The sequence below is a fragment of the Colletotrichum lupini genome, chromosome 4, assembly GCF_023278565.1.
Source record: "Colletotrichum lupini chromosome 4, complete sequence".
Lineage (NCBI taxonomy): Eukaryota > Fungi > Ascomycota > Sordariomycetes > Glomerellales > Glomerellaceae > Colletotrichum > Colletotrichum lupini.
This window is the reverse complement of record NC_064677.1, coordinates 2,917,130-2,935,040: the sequence shown is the minus strand read 5'-3', so window position 1 is coordinate 2,935,040 and position 17,911 is coordinate 2,917,130.

Genomic DNA, 17,911 nt, shown 5'->3' with positions numbered 1-17,911 from the left:
AGTACCTAGACTTCGTACTTTCGATAGAAAGTATATAACTAAACAAGCAAAAAGTTTTTATAGTTAAAGACTTAAAGCTACTTATATTACTTAAGGATATCTAGTCTTTCCTCAGGTTCTATAACTTTTATAAAAGATTTATAAAGAGTTACGGCTACTTAGCTAGGCCCCTTATAAAACTAACGAGTAAGGGAGTTCTTTTTAACTTTAGTACTAACTACGAAATAGCTTTTAAAGTTATAAAACTAATACTAATATCGGCGCCTATCCTCTATTACTTTAAACTAAAGCTACTAACGTAATTAAAAACTAACGCTTTTAATTTAGTATATACTAAAGCGCTATTATAGTAATAAGAGGATAATAGGTTATAATACCTAATAACTTTTCATTTAGAAATAATAAGTAGTGCAGAGCTTAATTATACTATTTATAATAAGGAAATATTAGTAATAGTATTATACTTAGAAAAATAGTATATAAAGCTTATAAGTTATAAATATAGGTTCGACGTTATTATAAACTATTAGTTATTACTATTCTTTATAACTAAGCGCCTACTTAACTTATAATAAGCCTACTAAGCTAATATACTAATAGATTTAAATTTTTAAATTTATTATTACTTAAAAAAAAAGAACGTATTAATTAACGCCTTTTTATAAAAAATAGAGGATATCCGTACTTAGTAAGTACTAAAAAAGGCTAATAGGACTTAAGTCCTCTTATTATTAAGACTATTATCCTCTAATATTATAATAGAGCTACGGGCGCTATTAAGCACCGTAATTAATTAATTATAGTTTATAATTAGCTCGCTCTTATTAAAAAACGAGCTCTAGGGGTACTTATTAATAAAGAAGATTTTAAAGCTTAATAGAGACCTTATTATAGCGTCCCTCGTGCTAATATAAGTATTAATAACTAAAGGGCGCGAGCGCTAGTCTATTTAAAACGACGGATTATTAATAATAAATAAGAAGCTCGTAGTACTTAAAGAGGAGAACTTTCGTATTATAGTTATTTATAAGGTCTATAAGTAAAAGCTCCTCGCCTACCTAGGGTATAATAAAGTTATAAAAATAATTAAATAGTAATATTACTAGCCGGGCCTAATAATAGATACTTATTAATATATACGGAACTACTATACTTATTATTAATTATAAAAGCTGCGCAATAAGCCCTGAGGGGAGCTAAGGCTATTGTTAGTACCTAACTACCCGTAGTAATATATTTTTACTAACTTTATAACTATCCTTACTAATTAAAAAGGATTTAATAATATTTAAATAGTAATAAACTACCTAAATAAGAGGGCAATATTTATTCCTTATTATAAAACTATTATAATAAAAAATATAAACTAAATATTTTATAAGCGGGTATTACTTATTTTCGGCTTACTAAAGATTATTATATTAAACCGAGGCCCCTAATTTATCTCTGACTTTTAGGGGGAGCTTTATAAGATTTATAAGGTTAAGTTATAACTATTAATAGCGGACTACTTTTAAATAAATAGCTAAATAGAGGTACTAAACTAATATATTTTATAATAGTTCAGATTACTAATTAATTAGTATTAAGATAATTAGAGTAATATGCTATTTACGATTGACTTTACTTATATTACTTAGCTTAATAAAATTATAAAGCTATTACTATACGAAGTAGAATTCGGTCGTTAGCTACGGCTCTTTTTTAACTAGTCTAAGCGAACTTACTAATTCGGCTTTATAAAGGAAAAGCTAAACCGTACTAATACGTAATATATAGCCCGTAGGATATACGAGGCTTAGGAAACTACTAAGAGTAATATAAAAGTTATTTAAGTACGATATAAGAGGTATACTAACTACTACCGGCGCCCGGACGACTTAAAGTTAAGAAACTAGGTCTTTATTAATACTTCGTATTAAAAGTTTACTAATATAAATAAGCTATAATAGCCGTAGGCCGAGCTATAGCCTATCGTTAGCGCCGGATAGGGGGGTATATAGATTATTAAATTATTAATAAATAGCTAAGTATACCCTATTTTTTACTTAAGTAAGCTAAAGAAGGCTACTAACGACCTATTACCTAGGTAGAACTAAGACCTACCGCTACTAATTATTAATAATAACGATAAACCGGAGTACGAGGTCTCTAAAATCGTTAAGTTATAATTATATAAAAGAAAGTTATAGTACTAAGTAGATTAGAAAGGGTATAATATAAACCCGACTTAGTATAATATAAAAAGCTTTAAGTATATACTAATAGCGCTCTAAGCGTTTTATTATTAGTACCTAATTACTAAGGGCCCGCTATAGAACTTAGATATATAAATAAAAGCTATTATAATTAGTAATTCGCTATTACTAAAAAACGATAATAATATAATAATAATAATTATAGCTATAAATTCGCTAAGATAAGAAGTAATTTAGAGGTTTATTTTTTAGCGCTATAAATAGCGCCTTTTAGTATAGAGGGGGGGGTAATATTATAGTAATAAATATTAGGGCCCTATAGGCCTTGTGGCTTAGCCTTAAGCTATGAAGCTAAGCTCTTAATAATTACGTAACGAGCTAGACTACTAGGCCCAAAGGGCTAGCTTACTAACTTCTACTTACTATTCTATTTTTTTCCTCTTTACGTTAAGTCTTTAGTTAATTAGGTTAATATAGTAGCATTCCGACTTACCTCGAGTTCCCTTTCGTAACACTTTTCTCTAAAAAAGTATAATAAGTTCTTTTTATATAATTCCGTTTATTAAAGTATCCGAGTCCGTTATACTATTTATTATATATAATAGAAAAGGAAGTACTCTATTATTTTTATTACTTATTTATAAGCGTATTATACTAAGGTAGTTATACTAATCTAATATAAGTACTAATTTAGTTTTATTATACTAATACGTAGTTATATTAAGATATTAGCTTCTTTTTAAAAGAGTCCGATATATAACTCGCGCGTATACTTTTTTAATAAAGCTATATCAATCTTTTTTAAATATACGCTTATATTATTAAATAAAGCTCTATATATCTATAGTATAGTTTATAAAGCGATTTTAAGTACGGTTAAGTAAGCTCTAATAGCTTTTTTATATAATATCTTACTTAGTCTCGTACTTTCCTTTATTACTACTTTAACTACTTTTAATAAGTTTAATTTTAATACTAATAAAAGCTAGAAGAGTATTATTCTATTACCTTTTTTTTAAAGAGCTTATATACTAGTATATAGTTAGTAGATCTCTCGTTAACCTAACTACTACTACGGGTTACGGATTACTAAAACTACCGCCTTATTATAAATAAATATATAAACGGCTCGGTATTTAAACCTCTTTAATAAAAACCTTACTGCTTTTATTAGTACTATTAGCTTTATTATATACGAGTTCTATTCTATTTTTAGAGCGAGCGTGCGCAAGGCTTTTATAATATTATTATCTTTTTTAAATAATATAAGTAGCGTTATAGCCGTTCTATAGCCTATAACCCCGTTTTTTATTAAGCTCCCCGTCATTATCCTAACTACTTATTTTAATTAAATTACTTTTAATACTTTAGCTACGTTATTATTAACTATTATATATATTCTCTCTTTTTACGGGGCTATTAAAAATGCTTTAATAATCTCTAGTTTATTAAGGAGTAGGTCGTAAAATGCCTCTATTATTAATTAAAAAAGTAATAAAAACTATTTAAATATTACTAACTATAAACGTTAAAATAAATAAGTCTTAAAAAGACTTTATATTCGTACTTAGAACGTCGTTAACCTCTTATTATATTTTTCTCGTACGAATTAAATACTTACCTCTACTTTAATAACTATTATAGCTACTATATTAAAGGTCTCTATAATTACCTAAGCTCCGACCCTTTATACTTAGTTAATTACTCTTATTTATATTATTTAATATTTATATTTTTAAAGGTTCGATATATAATTTATTATTAGTACTTTAGCTATAATAAAAAGCTATTTAGCCGTTACTAATAATAGACTTTTAAAATACCTAAGCTCTAATACCGCCTCTAGCCCTTTTATCGTTACTTTTATAATATACTTTTTAAAACGAAGCTTTATATTTATCGTTACCCCTAGTACTTTAATATAGTCCTTTAGTTAAATAATATTACGTTTAATAATAAAGCCGGTTAAGTTTAGTAATAGCTTCTAATTATATATAAAATAGATAATAGCCGTTTTATCCTTTTTAAAAGTTACTCCGCTTCGTCGTTCCTACTTAAGTACTTAGTTAATAATATTTTAAATACTTTAGTAGTTTACTTCGTATAATTAGCTAATAACCTACGTAATATAATTATTAATAAAAGCTAGCGCGCCCCCGTTTTTATTAATTTAGTATTATACGAGGTCGGTATTAAAAAAAAAGAATATGAGTAAAAATAATAAGCCTTAAAGTAGCCTAGCTTATAATAATAAACGAGCCTCGGATTCGTAACTATTAATTAAAATACTTATTATTTTATAAGAGTAAAAGGTATTAACCTATTTTACTAACTTTTTAAAAATACCCTGCGCCTTAAGTTATTATAATAATCTCTTTTTATATACCTTATTATAAGCTCCCTTAATATTAAAACTAACTAAACTAATTACTTTTCTCTTTTTTTATACTTTATAAATATACTCTTATAATAATACTAGCGCCTATTTTATAAACCTTTATTTATACGCGCCGAAGTAGTATATAAGAAAGAGGCTAAATAACTTAATTACATATAAAATACGTTTTATTAAAACCGATTCTAGTACTTTTTTAAGTATTAAGAATAGCGAGATTAGTTACTAAGCTTTTATTATGCTATAGTTACTTTTATTTAGTTTTTTTTAGTAAAATAATCCTTACGTATTATTATTATTAAAGTAGCGTCCCTTTATTTAGCAAGGTTTAGAAAAGTATTAGTACCCTCCTTTTTATTATTAACTATATATACTTTTATACTATTATTAATAGACCGTTTTCTTTAGGTACTTTTTATAGCTTTATTATAAAAAGCTATTTTTTTATTTCTCTTAGTATAAAGTTAAGGAAGGGTACCGGCGACCTCTATAGCCGCTCCCCCTCCTTTTTAATTATGTTAAAAAAAAGAGGGAAGAATATAAAAAATAGCTTTTTAACCTACTCTGCGGCGTCTTTTATTAAGGAATTATTAACTCTTTTTAAAAAGGGGATTTTATTAAAAAAAGCCCTTTTATTAGTATTAAGATACTTCGCGGCCTTTTAGATATTTATATTCTTAATTAAAAAGTCCTTTTAATAGCTTTTTTATTATTAAATAGCGTTATAATATTATTTAGCGGCCGAGCGGGCGCGTTTCTTTAGCTTAGGTTAGGTATTACTTACCTTTTTCTCTACCCTCGCCTAGTTCTTTTAATAAGTATAAATCTACCAGAGCTATATAAGGTCGGCCGTTTACTATTTTTTTTTATATAAAAATAGCTTAGTTTTAAGAGTTAATATTTCTATTATTTTATATTTTAGAAATATTAATTAATCTATTTACTACTATACTATACCTCCCGTTAGCGATCGCCCTAGGTTTACTTCTATTTTTTCATTAATTTATTTTTATAGGGCGTTTTTAAAAAGGAGCCGTAGTTAGCTTTTTATTTTAAATACGGTAATATCGAAGGTTATCTCGATTACTTAGTAGTCCGACCCGTAATTTATTTTATATAGGGCGTATTATACTACCGTTCTTACTATTTCTTTAAATATAAAAAATAAGTTAATTATTATTACTACCTTATTCTTTTCTTACGTCTTCGTACTTTATAAAAAGAGGCTATAAAATAAGTACTTATTTATTAAATCGATAATCGGGTTTACCTCGCCTTACTTATTTTTTAATATATTATCCCCTTTTTATAAATAGTCGTAGCGATTAAAGTCTCTTATTAAAACGACGTTTACCCTTTTACTTATTCTTTTTCAAACGTTTATAATAACTTACCTTAGTAAGTTATACGCTTACTATAATATCTCTAGCTTTTATACCGGTACGTATACTAATATTATTAGTAGTTTTCGGTCTAGAAGCCGGACGACGGCCGCCGTAATATTTAATAATAATATAAGTAGCTACTCTACCTCTATATCTCTATTTATTTATAATAAACTTCTAATCCCCTATTTTATTTCGTCCCTCTACTCCGTTAGAACTATCCTTATTTATTTATTATATTTTATTAAAATAGTAACGACCTTATTTTTTATTTTCTATACTTATAGTTTTTATATTACTAAAGTTATAAAGTTACGTAGCGCCTTATTATTTATTAAACTCTCGTAAACCTTAGCCTATTTTTTTATATTTAGCTAAAGGATCTAGACCTTTTTATTTATAAAAATACGAATATAGCTTTAAATAATTCTTATTAAACAACTCGTACGGTCCGCTATAAGGAACGTATATTACGATCGTTTTATTATATTTAAAGTAATAGTAGCCTATTTTAATATATCGTTTATATACCTAGAGGTTTACGTACTAATACGCTTTATACTTAGTAATTTACTAATAGTTATAATATTATTAAGGACGTAGCCGCTACTTAAATACTATTATTATACCGGACTCTTTTTAATATAAAAGAAGTTTTTAAAGATTAGTTTATACGTATTACTAGCCTTAGTTACGAATACGACTATAGACTTATATACCTTAGGCCTATTCTTTTTACTTAGCTAAGATATCTTAGTAACGTTAGTCTCGTTTTCTTAGCTAATATCTTAGTTCTTTTTACGTTATTAATTTTTATAAAATAGAGTTCGTCTTATAAAACTCGTATACCGGGACCGAAGCTCTTTTTTATAATCTACTTGATAAGCCTATATTTAGTATTATTATAATAAATAACCCGGATCCTATCCGTATTTTTTAAATTTATTATAATAGCCTAATAATACTAACTACCCTATCCGTTTATTATATATATCTCCTTCTCTATTATAGCCCGAACCTAACTTACGTTAGGCTTATTATTACTTTTTTTAACTCTTAATATATTAATTATATAAAATAGAGTATTACTACGGCTCGTTAAAGTTATATTACTTAGTATAGCTACTTACGAGTTACGACCTTACCTATTTAAGTTACTTTATATAACGTTTATATAAGATATGCTTAGGCTATTTTATATCGTAATTATTATTATAATTACTTCGAGGCTTTTATTCGTCTTAGCGCTTTTATCCTCTACGCATTCTTTTATTACTTTTAGCTCTTTTTTAATAACTTATAGCTCGCTCTTAACTATTTATAGCTCTAAAATAATTATATAAAGCTCTATTTTAACGTTCTTGTTTTATATTTTTAACTTCTTTTACGTATTAAGTATAATTTTTATTACTATATATAGCTCTTTAGCTTACTTATTTATCGTTAAAAATAGCGCTTTATTATTATTTTAAATAAGCTTCGCACGTTTTTTATTTAGGGTTACGGCGCGTATAGTTACTAGTTAGCTACTATTAATAATCTTAGTTACTTATTTAATCGCGTTTTTAATTATCTCTTAATACGTCGGGTTTAGTTAAGCTCTTAAGGATAGTTTTCGTACCCTTCGTAAATATAGGTCCTCGTTACTCGCTACTACTATCTTTTTCGTAATAATAACGCTTATAAATATTAAGTACTCTGTTTTTTAATAAGTAGTAAATCTACTAGTTTATCTTAATAAAAAAAGGCCTAAATAAGCTATAACGTAAAATAGAAAACGGTCTTTTTACTTAGTAAGCGGTTAAGCTTCTTAGATAGTAGCTTATTAATATAATAAGTAATAGAACTTAACCCGGTTATAGAGGAGATTACTTCTTTACTATATAACTCTTAAAGTAAGTAGTAAAAAAAGTAGTAAAGGTGCTTAGAAAAGATAGTTATTAAATTAAGTAGGCGGTATATAATACTAGCTAAGAGCTATTATTTCTTAAGGTTATTATTAATAGCGCTAATATCTCGTCCGATTATTAAAAAAAGCAGTATTACTAATCTCTAAAGTAGTATATATAATACTTTTAAGTAGGCGGTATATTATTAACTCTATTAAGAAAAAGGGAAGGCGGTATATAACTAATATTAGTTATAGTATAAGTACTCTATTCTTAATAACTAGTATATATAAGCTATATATTAAAATAGGGTCTATAGGCGCCCCCTTAGTATCGTAGCTCGAATAGCTAGGAGTATTTTATTAAAGTATTTATTAAGTTATTAAATTAGTAAAGTAAGGTCTATTATTCTTCTTCCTTTCTTATTAACTAACTATTTATTTTAGCGTTTTTTAAAAGCTTATTAAAAAGGGGTAATCCTAGGGCACTATTGCGTAGGGACTAATCTAATTAGTTATATAAGTATAGTGCTTAAGAGAAGTTATCTAGGTTACGGCGGTAGTAAAGAGATAGATAATTATAGTAATAAAGAATACTAGGATTATAAGTATATTAACGCTAGTTTAGTATACTATAGAGTAATCGCTAAGATAATAAATCTATATTCTATACTTCGTAATAGGTTTAAACTTACGAATCGTAGTAAATAATAACTTTTATTTTAAGTAAGCGGTCGGCCGGCCTATATACCTAAATAAAAGCGATATATATTTAAAAAGCGGTATATTTAAGTAGTTAAGCCTCCGAACTATAGTCCGCTAGTAGTTAAAATAAAGTATTAAAGGACGCGACGTAATTAAGTAAGTAGTATAAATATATTTTATATAACGTCGAGCTAAATTAGTAAGTAATAAAGCCCGCAAGATCGATTAGGGACTTTATTGAATAAGCGGTTAATAAAGCGGTAAGTACTTAGTAATAATTTATTATATTACGTAAGTAGTGTCTAAGGGTAGTTGAGGCTCTAAGCTAATATATCCTTATAATTAAAAAGTAGTTAGAAGTAGCGATTAAACCTTAACTTTTAAAAGAAGGTAGTATAATAAAAATAGGGGGGCTACTATTAATATTTAAACTTTTTAAGTAAGTAGTATATCGCTAAGTTATATATTAAATAAGCAGAGCCTAGGAAGGTAGTATAGGATATAGTAGGGTTAAACCTTTTTAACAAGCGGTATAGCTAAGTAGCTACTATTACCCTTTTAATAATACTATATTTTAATTATAATTAGCTATAAGCATAGTCTTATAGAAGTTATATATAACTATTAAGTTATATTTAATTATCGTTCGTAAATAACGCTTACGCGAGGGTCGTTTATTTTATTTTTTAAAATTAATTATATACTACGAACTAACTAGGGAAGTAGCTATTATTTTTTAAAAAGTCCGACTTAAACTATAAACTAATATAGGTATAGCGCACGCCCTCTACTAATTATTATAACGTTTTACGTATTAATCTATTTAATTTTACTAAAGATTTATAGTAGCCGAAATAACGGTTATAAAAGAGATAGTCTAATTTAAAAACTAATTTAATACTTTGATTTAGTACTATAACGAACTTATAGTATTCTAATAGTTCGTCCCGGAAATTTATTAAAGAACTAACGGTAGATTTCTTTTTAATAAAGCTTCCCCTCTCGCTTTAATTTATATAAACATCTATCCTCGTTTTTTAAAAAAGCCCGCTTATATCCTTATAAGAATTATATAAGGTTTAATTTAAATAATAAAGGACTGGGCGGGGACTAAATTACTTTTAGTAGGGCTTAGTATTAATAATAAGGGGGGTTTACTTATTACTATTTAATTATAAACGTCGTTATATAACTAATAATAGTATACTTAAGGGCGAAGTTCGTTAGAGGAGCGAAATATAAAGAAAACTCGTTAAATATTATAAGAACGTAATCCGTATTTTACCCCTTACCTAATACGCTTTTTAATTATATAAGATTAATTATATTAATCTATTTTATAAGCTTTACTACTCGCTACGACTTTCTCGTTCTTAGAACTTAAGTTAATATTTTTTATAATCTATAACCTTTTTTAGACGCTCTTATTTTATTAATAAATTCTTTATAAGAGTATGCCCTATATCGTTTATTACTAAGCTAGTTAAGAGAGCTAAGGGAACTACTCCTCTTATTAAATAGTTTATTATTACCTAAAGACGTAGTCGGACTCTTATTAGTATTACTTTTAGTGTTAGAATTAATTTTAGTATAGTTATTAATAGGGGCCGTACCCCTACGGGACTAATAAAAGACTAGAGTTAAAGGGGCTAGAGATAGAGGAGCTATTAAGGAAATAAGGGCTATATTATTAAAACTTATAATACTTTAAGGCGCTAGTAATAATATATAGCTAGTTAAAAAGGGTTTAGTAATAGTTTTAGGCTTAGCTTTACTTCTTAAGTTAATTTTAAGTTCCTTAACGCTAAGGACTATTATTTTCTTAGAAATAGTTAGTCTAAGGACGAGTTAATTAATACTAAGTATAACGCTATATCCGCTTTTTTATAATAATATTATTATAAATAATACTAATACTAGAAACGTTAAGTTATTTCTAGTTAACTATATTATAAAATTAAAAATCCTTAGCGTAGTTATAATAGGATTAAAGCCCTCTTAAGTTCTCCCGTTACTAACTAACTACGATCGATAATATTCTAACTAAGCTAGAAAACTACTTCTTAGTAAAACGCATAGCGGGATATTTTATTACTCCTATTTAAAAAGCGAGGTAATAGCTTTACTATAAGTATTAAGGGTTATTTTTAATATAAATTAAGTATAATTACTAATTACTTAGGGAGCGGCTATATCTGCTTTATTTTTAACTTTATAATACGATATTAGTAATAAGTTAGCTAAAGCTTTAGTAAGTATAGAGAGTCGGAAAGTTATAGGAATTAACGCTTCGAATAATAATTAAGTAGCTAATATCTTAGTTATTTTAATATTAATCGTCGTATTTAATTTTATTATTATAGACTTTTTTATTAGTATAAAAAATAATATTTCCGGTCTAAAATCGCTACTAGTATAGTAAGAAGTGCTGTTTATCTAGGTAAGTATATTACTAACTATTTTTAAATAGGCCTTAGAAATAAAAGTAGTAGGGTTTACGTTAGAGCTTATAGCTCTATAGTACTTATAGGATTTAGTTATAGATTATATAACGATTTCCTCTATACTAAAGGGGGATATATTACTATTCTATTATTCTTTTTCTTTAAGTACTCGTTAACGGACTACTAGTCTTAGTAGTTAATAAAAATAAATATTATTTAAATTAACGGATATAGCTAGAGAGAGGACTAAATAAGCGAGATATAGAGGACTAGAAGTAGTACTTAAAAAAGAAGTTAAAAGTATTTTTTTTTTAAAATATATAAATATATACTAACTATAAATAGAGTTACGCTACTTAATTAAAGTCGGCGTATTCGCTAGAATACTAATAGTCTTATATAGTTTTATAAATAGTACTAAAAATCGTCATTACCGCTTCTTTAGCCCTTCTTAAACTTTAGCTTATTATTTCCTAGCCTATTTAATAAGATTACGGAGGATAAAAGTATAACCCGAAGCTTAAACTTACTTTTATAATCCCTCGTAAAATTCGGAATTACTAATTAGCGGCATAGTACTACGCCCCTAACTTAATAATAAAAGTAGTTATTAACTCCTAAAAAAGAGGTATTTTTAAATAGATTATACTACCCTCTACTTAAGTAGTATATCTTATAAATATAGTTCCTAAAATATAGTATAAAGTATATTTATAAAAAGTCTAAGGTGTTAAAAATACGTATAATAGCTATTAATTAAAATAAACTTAAAAAGCGCGTTTTATAAATCGGACTAAATAAGAGTTATAGTTAACGGGTTTAATATAGAGCAAATAGGGAATATTAGTAATAAAATAGGGGTAATAACCGAGGCTACCCGAATAGTATTAAGAGACGTATTATTCGTTTATATTATTATAATAAAAGATAAGCGGGGTAATATTAATATTACTAGCTTTACTTAGTAAGTCGAGTTATTAATATCTTTGCTAAATATATACTAAAAGCCTTATTTCTTTATTTATATTACGTTTAATATACTTTTAGTATTTAAATAAATATAGCGAAAATAAGTAGATTAGGGTAAAAAGGGAGTATCTAGTTTAGTTATATACCCGGAAATATATATAGTAGAGACGTAATAAGGAGCGACGTATTAAGGGTATAGAATAGGAGTAGCCGGCTTGCGACGTCCGTAAATATATTCTAAATAAAAGGAAAAAGAGGATAATTAAGAAGCGGTAGTATTACGAGTTTAATAAGAGAAGTTATAGAGTATATGGGAAGTTATTATTATAAGTTACCCGTATTTACGTATTTATAGGCGTAGTTCGTTAGCGTTTATAAGGGTAGAGGTATAAAATAGTAAGGACGCTATACCCGAACGGGGGTATTACTAAATCTAGAGGGGAAAGTAGCGACTCCTCAATTATTTTAATTATATATATACTTTTTAAAATCGAACTAAAGCTTTTTTAATAATTTATTTTTAAACGTAATAATATAAAACGATTAAGAAGTTTACTTTTTTAATCTAGTTAATACTATCCTCTTTTTTTTAGTTATAGCTCCGTTAATTAAAATCGTATTAACCTAATTAAAAGAGGTACTTTATATTATTTTTATAAGTATTAGTAGTTTTTTTAAAGTACTATATTACGAGAGTCCTTTATATCTTATACGTTTTTATTATATATCCCTAAAAGCTATATATCCGTATTAATTCGTTATACGTCCCTATTAATTTCTAGTATAAATACAAAAGAATATATAAAGGGTCCCCTAATTTTTAATAAAAAGAAGTATATAATATAAAATTTAGCTACTTATATAAGCTAATACTAAAAGGTTTTATATATATTAAAATAAGTATAACTCGCTTTTTAAATAGGTAATAATAAGTTAGGAGTTATTTTAATTAATAATTAAGTATAAAGCGTAATATATTTAGCTTTCTTTAATACGTAATATATAATATATCCCTAACGGATTATTTTATTAAAAGAATAATTTCTCTTATTATTAATACTTAAAAGGACCTATAAAATATTCTTATTCATAATTTAATAAAATATTATAAATATTACTTTATACTTTATATTAATATTATAAAAGAAATACTTTAAAGTACTTAAATAAGAATAAAAATAAAAAAGAAATAAATATAAAAATATTTATAAGCTTTTATTTTACTAGCTTATTTCCTACTCCTATTTCCGTTAATTAAGTACTATTTTTACCTCTATTGCCCTATTTAAGCGATCTTATTTTATAATAAACTTATGCTCTTTATAAGCCTAGTTTATTAAAAACTTATATTTTTTACGTTCTTATTTAAGCTTAAACTCTTATTCTTTTTATTTTTTATCCTCTTAGATCTTATTAACTTGTATTTATTATTATTTTAAATATAAGATAATTTATATTTATTTATATTTATAATTAGGTAGCTTATTTTTATAAACTACTATAAGGTACTAAAGAACTCGGGGGGTTTCGACTTTTATTTAATAAAAAAGGTACTTTAAAAAATAAAATACTTATTTCGTATTAAAACTAAGTATTATTAAAATTATTATAATTATTAAAACTAAAGCTATTAAAGTTCTTACTTTAAGAACTACTTTATTAACTAATAACTAAATCTTTATAAGTTTTTTATTAAATATAAGATAATTCTCTAATATTAGTTTATAAATTCTTAGCCCGATCTCTTACTTTTTTTTTTAGTTTAATAGTTAATAAGTATTTATTAAAGCGTATTTTAAATATACTCTAACGTTATATTAAATCTTAAAAACGGCTTATAATACTAATATTTCGATATAAAGTTATAATATATTTATAACGCGTTATAAAATCCCGCAATATTAGATTCTAATCTTAGTTACGAGTACTATTAAAGTTAGCTAATACTTATAATAGCTAATTATTAATACGTATTTATTAATTATAATAAGTAAAGGGAGATACTAACTAGTTTAAATATATAAAACTAAGTAAAAGATCTTAATTATATTTATATTATTAAGTATTAGAAGCTAGCTTTCTAAAAAAACCTTAGTTATCTTATTATAGAACCCGGTTATAATATATAGTTCTTATTTATACTTTATTTAGTTAGTATATTACGGAAAGTTTTTTATAAAATAATAAGTTATTATTAATTAGGCAAGCCCCCCGACGGAGCAATCTGCCGGGGCCGTACTATATATTATATATTAAGGAAAACTAAGTATAATACGCTCTATACCTAATTACTAACTAAAACTCCTAACCTTTTACTACGTAAAGTCCTCCTAAGTTCTAGCCGCCTATAGGGCGAGCTTTACTTACTTTAACGCGCACAGGACCTCTTAGTACTAGCCTACGTAAGTAACTAGGTCTAGTATAATCTATTTTTTTATATAAGTATTATTATTACCCGGGGGGTCTTATAAGAGCTATTTAAAACGCCGGCTTATTACCCTAACCTTATATACTTCCGGCCCGTTTATTATAGTTATTATAACTAGGCCGGCGTTAATGTACTAGATTTTAATATTTATATTAGCCCGGCTATTCATAGCGCCTATAATATTACTTAGCTAAATTCTATACCGCTAGAAAGTACTTTACTAATCCTCGGGTATATTTACGTTAATTATAATAGCTATAGCGTCGAGCTAGCCGAGGGCACCTAGCCCGAGAGGAGTAGACTTATTAACGGGTATCTTTAAGTTCTTATTAAAGTAGTATTTTAACTAGCTAACTTCTTAACTAGTTATCTAACTAGCTATCTAAGTAGTAGTTTATATATTAATAAGTTTATTTAGTAGATTTATTTAGTAGATTTATTTAATAGACTTATTTAGTTTAAATAGAGAGTAGCTTTAAGTAATATTAGAAATAATAAGGATAAAAAGAATTTTTACGAGCTCTAGTACGAAGAGTAGTAAATATTAGCTTATTTAGCCCTTTTTCTAAAAACCTCTACGTTATTATTAAAGTTTAGAACTTCTGTGGTTAAAAAAGGCCGCCTCTAACTATTACGGCTAACTATTACGGTTAATTATTATAACTAACCTTTACTATTAACCTTTTTAACTAGCGCTGCCGTAAAGTAGCTTACTTATCCCAAATTAAATAGTAATTTTTATATCGAAATTACTATATTACGTTAAGCACGTACTTAGGATATATTATACGTATTATATAATTAAAAAGTATACTATATTATATAATTTCCCTTAAAAGCGTGATCCCGATAAGGTTAATCTTTTATACTTATAAAGCTAGAAGAAAAACTACTATATTAATTAGGCGAGGTATTAATAAGAAATATTTTAAAAACATTTTAAAACCATTTTCCTCTTTCGAAATATTTTTAAAATGTTTTTACTATAAGCTATATATAATAAAATATAATATTTATAATAAATTATATTATATAGCTCGTTATAATTAAGCGCCGTTTAATATTTTAGGAGAGATATTATTACAAAGGTAACTTTGTTTACCTTATTATTCGCCTTATTATCAATATTACGTAAGCAACTTCTCATATAATAATTTAACTATATTACTCTCTTTATTATAAAAACCTCTTTTATATACGCTTATTTCCCCTATATTTATATATTCTTGCTTCTATATAAATATTTACTTTTTATATTCTTTATACAAATATCCCGCATTACCTCGTTAAAGCTATACGTGCTAGAGATATTAATATATTATAAGTAGAGTTTATATTATAAGAATAATTTTTACCTAGGAGTTTTTTAATACTTCTTTTAAAATATACGTAATATAAGTATATATAGTTTTAGACTTACGTAAGCTATATTTATTAAGGGTTAAACCTTTTAATAAAGTATTTATCTAAGCTTTTAATTACTATATTTACTTAATCTAAAATAATTTTAAAAAGGCCGGTTTTATAAACGTATTTCTATTAGACCTAAACTTAATACTTTCGCTCTAGGATATTAAATATAACTCGAAATATATAGTAGTATATATTTATAGTTTCGGTATTTATATAGACCTATATAAGAAGCAGAGCTTTATAAGTAATATATTAATAATTTTAAAATAAAGGTTAAGAAATATTTCGGAAACATTTCTAGTATTATAATATACTTTTTCGCTATTTTAACTATATTAACCCTAAATAATTTCTTACTAACCTATACTCTTTATATATTTATAGTTTATATTAATTATAAACGACTTTATATCGTCGAACTTTTATTATTCTGCTTATTTTTTAAAAAAAAAGTAAATAACTATATAGTTAGTATTAGATTAGTACGTATATTAGATATACTATATACTTATTATAATATTAAAATAGCTATTCTTCTTATATTTATAAAGAAACTTATATATATTCGCTTCTTTACTTTTTTTTATTATTATAATATAAGAGCTAAGGTCTAACTTCCCTTAGGAAATAAAAGAATTTATTATTTATAAATAATATATTATAAAAAGTCTATTTTTATAAGGCTTTAATAAATATCTATAATTATTCGCTCCTTATTTTTAACTAAGAATTCTTAAAGTTAAGGAGATTAAAAAAAGGCGTTTAGACTCGTACTTAGTTTATTAATTCTTTAGAGAATTTAAAAAATACTTTAAATAATAGCTTTTAAAGTTTTATTTAGTAATAATAGAGGATAATTATATTTATTATAAGACGTTAAGATAATAAATAGTATTATCTTAATATCCTTTAGAATAAAGTATCGATATTTAACGGAATACTTTACTACTTTAAGTTTAAGTAGTAGTCTAAAATAAGTTTTATTTAGTTAGTAATAACTTAGTTTTATCCCTTAATAAAATATTTAATAAGCTTATTATAAGTAGGACGTTTTTAATAATTCGATATAAATATATAGTATTCTTAATCCCTTTTCTCTATAAATTGCGCATCCGTTTTATTTATAACTATTTTAATATATTATATATAATATTTCTAATTTAATAAAATTAAATAAAAGTAGTAATTTATCAGTCTTTATAAAGGATGCGAATTTTAGTATAATAAGATCTATTACTAAAAATTAATAAGCTCTTATTAAGTTTTTTATAAGTTATTTATATTATTTTATTAAATAATCTTATATATATACTATATTATATCTTTTTTAGTTTAAGGAAATATGTCGTATTCTATTCTTAATATATAATACCTTTTTTAAACTTAGTATATATAGTATAAATAGTACTTTATTTAAGAAGAAAACGATTAGAAATGTTCTTCAAACGTTTTTAAAATGTTTTTTAAATAACCGGACTTACTTAATAATCTTTTTTATAATATTAAATATCTTAACTCTATTTCGTAGTATATTATACTTCTTAACGAGGTCCTTTAAAATAATTATATAATAAAAGTCGTTATAGGGTATATATAGATAGGCTTTGCTACCTTAATAAGTATAATAATATTATATTATAAGTATATCTCCTAAAATAATACTAATTATTAAAAAACTAGTAATACCTCGTCGGGTATTATATTAAATCTACTATTTTTTAATAATTCTTAATATTAAGAAATAGAAAGTTAAATATACTATGTCTTATAGCCGCTCAATTTCTTTTATAAATAAGGCTTTAGTTAAAATAATAAGTATAACTTTATTATTAATAGTTAGAGGAAACTTAGGTATACTAGCTGTATATTAAAGCTATTATACTATAATAATACCTTAGTTATTTTAAGTTTTAGTACGGATATTTAAGTTATTAAAAATAATAATATAATTATCGGAATTATTATTTATAACCTAAGTATTATATTAATATTTAATATAGAGGTTTAATTTATATAATACTTACTTATTTAATCGACTCTTTATAAATAGGAGCTCGATATTTATAAAAACTAGGATATAAAATAA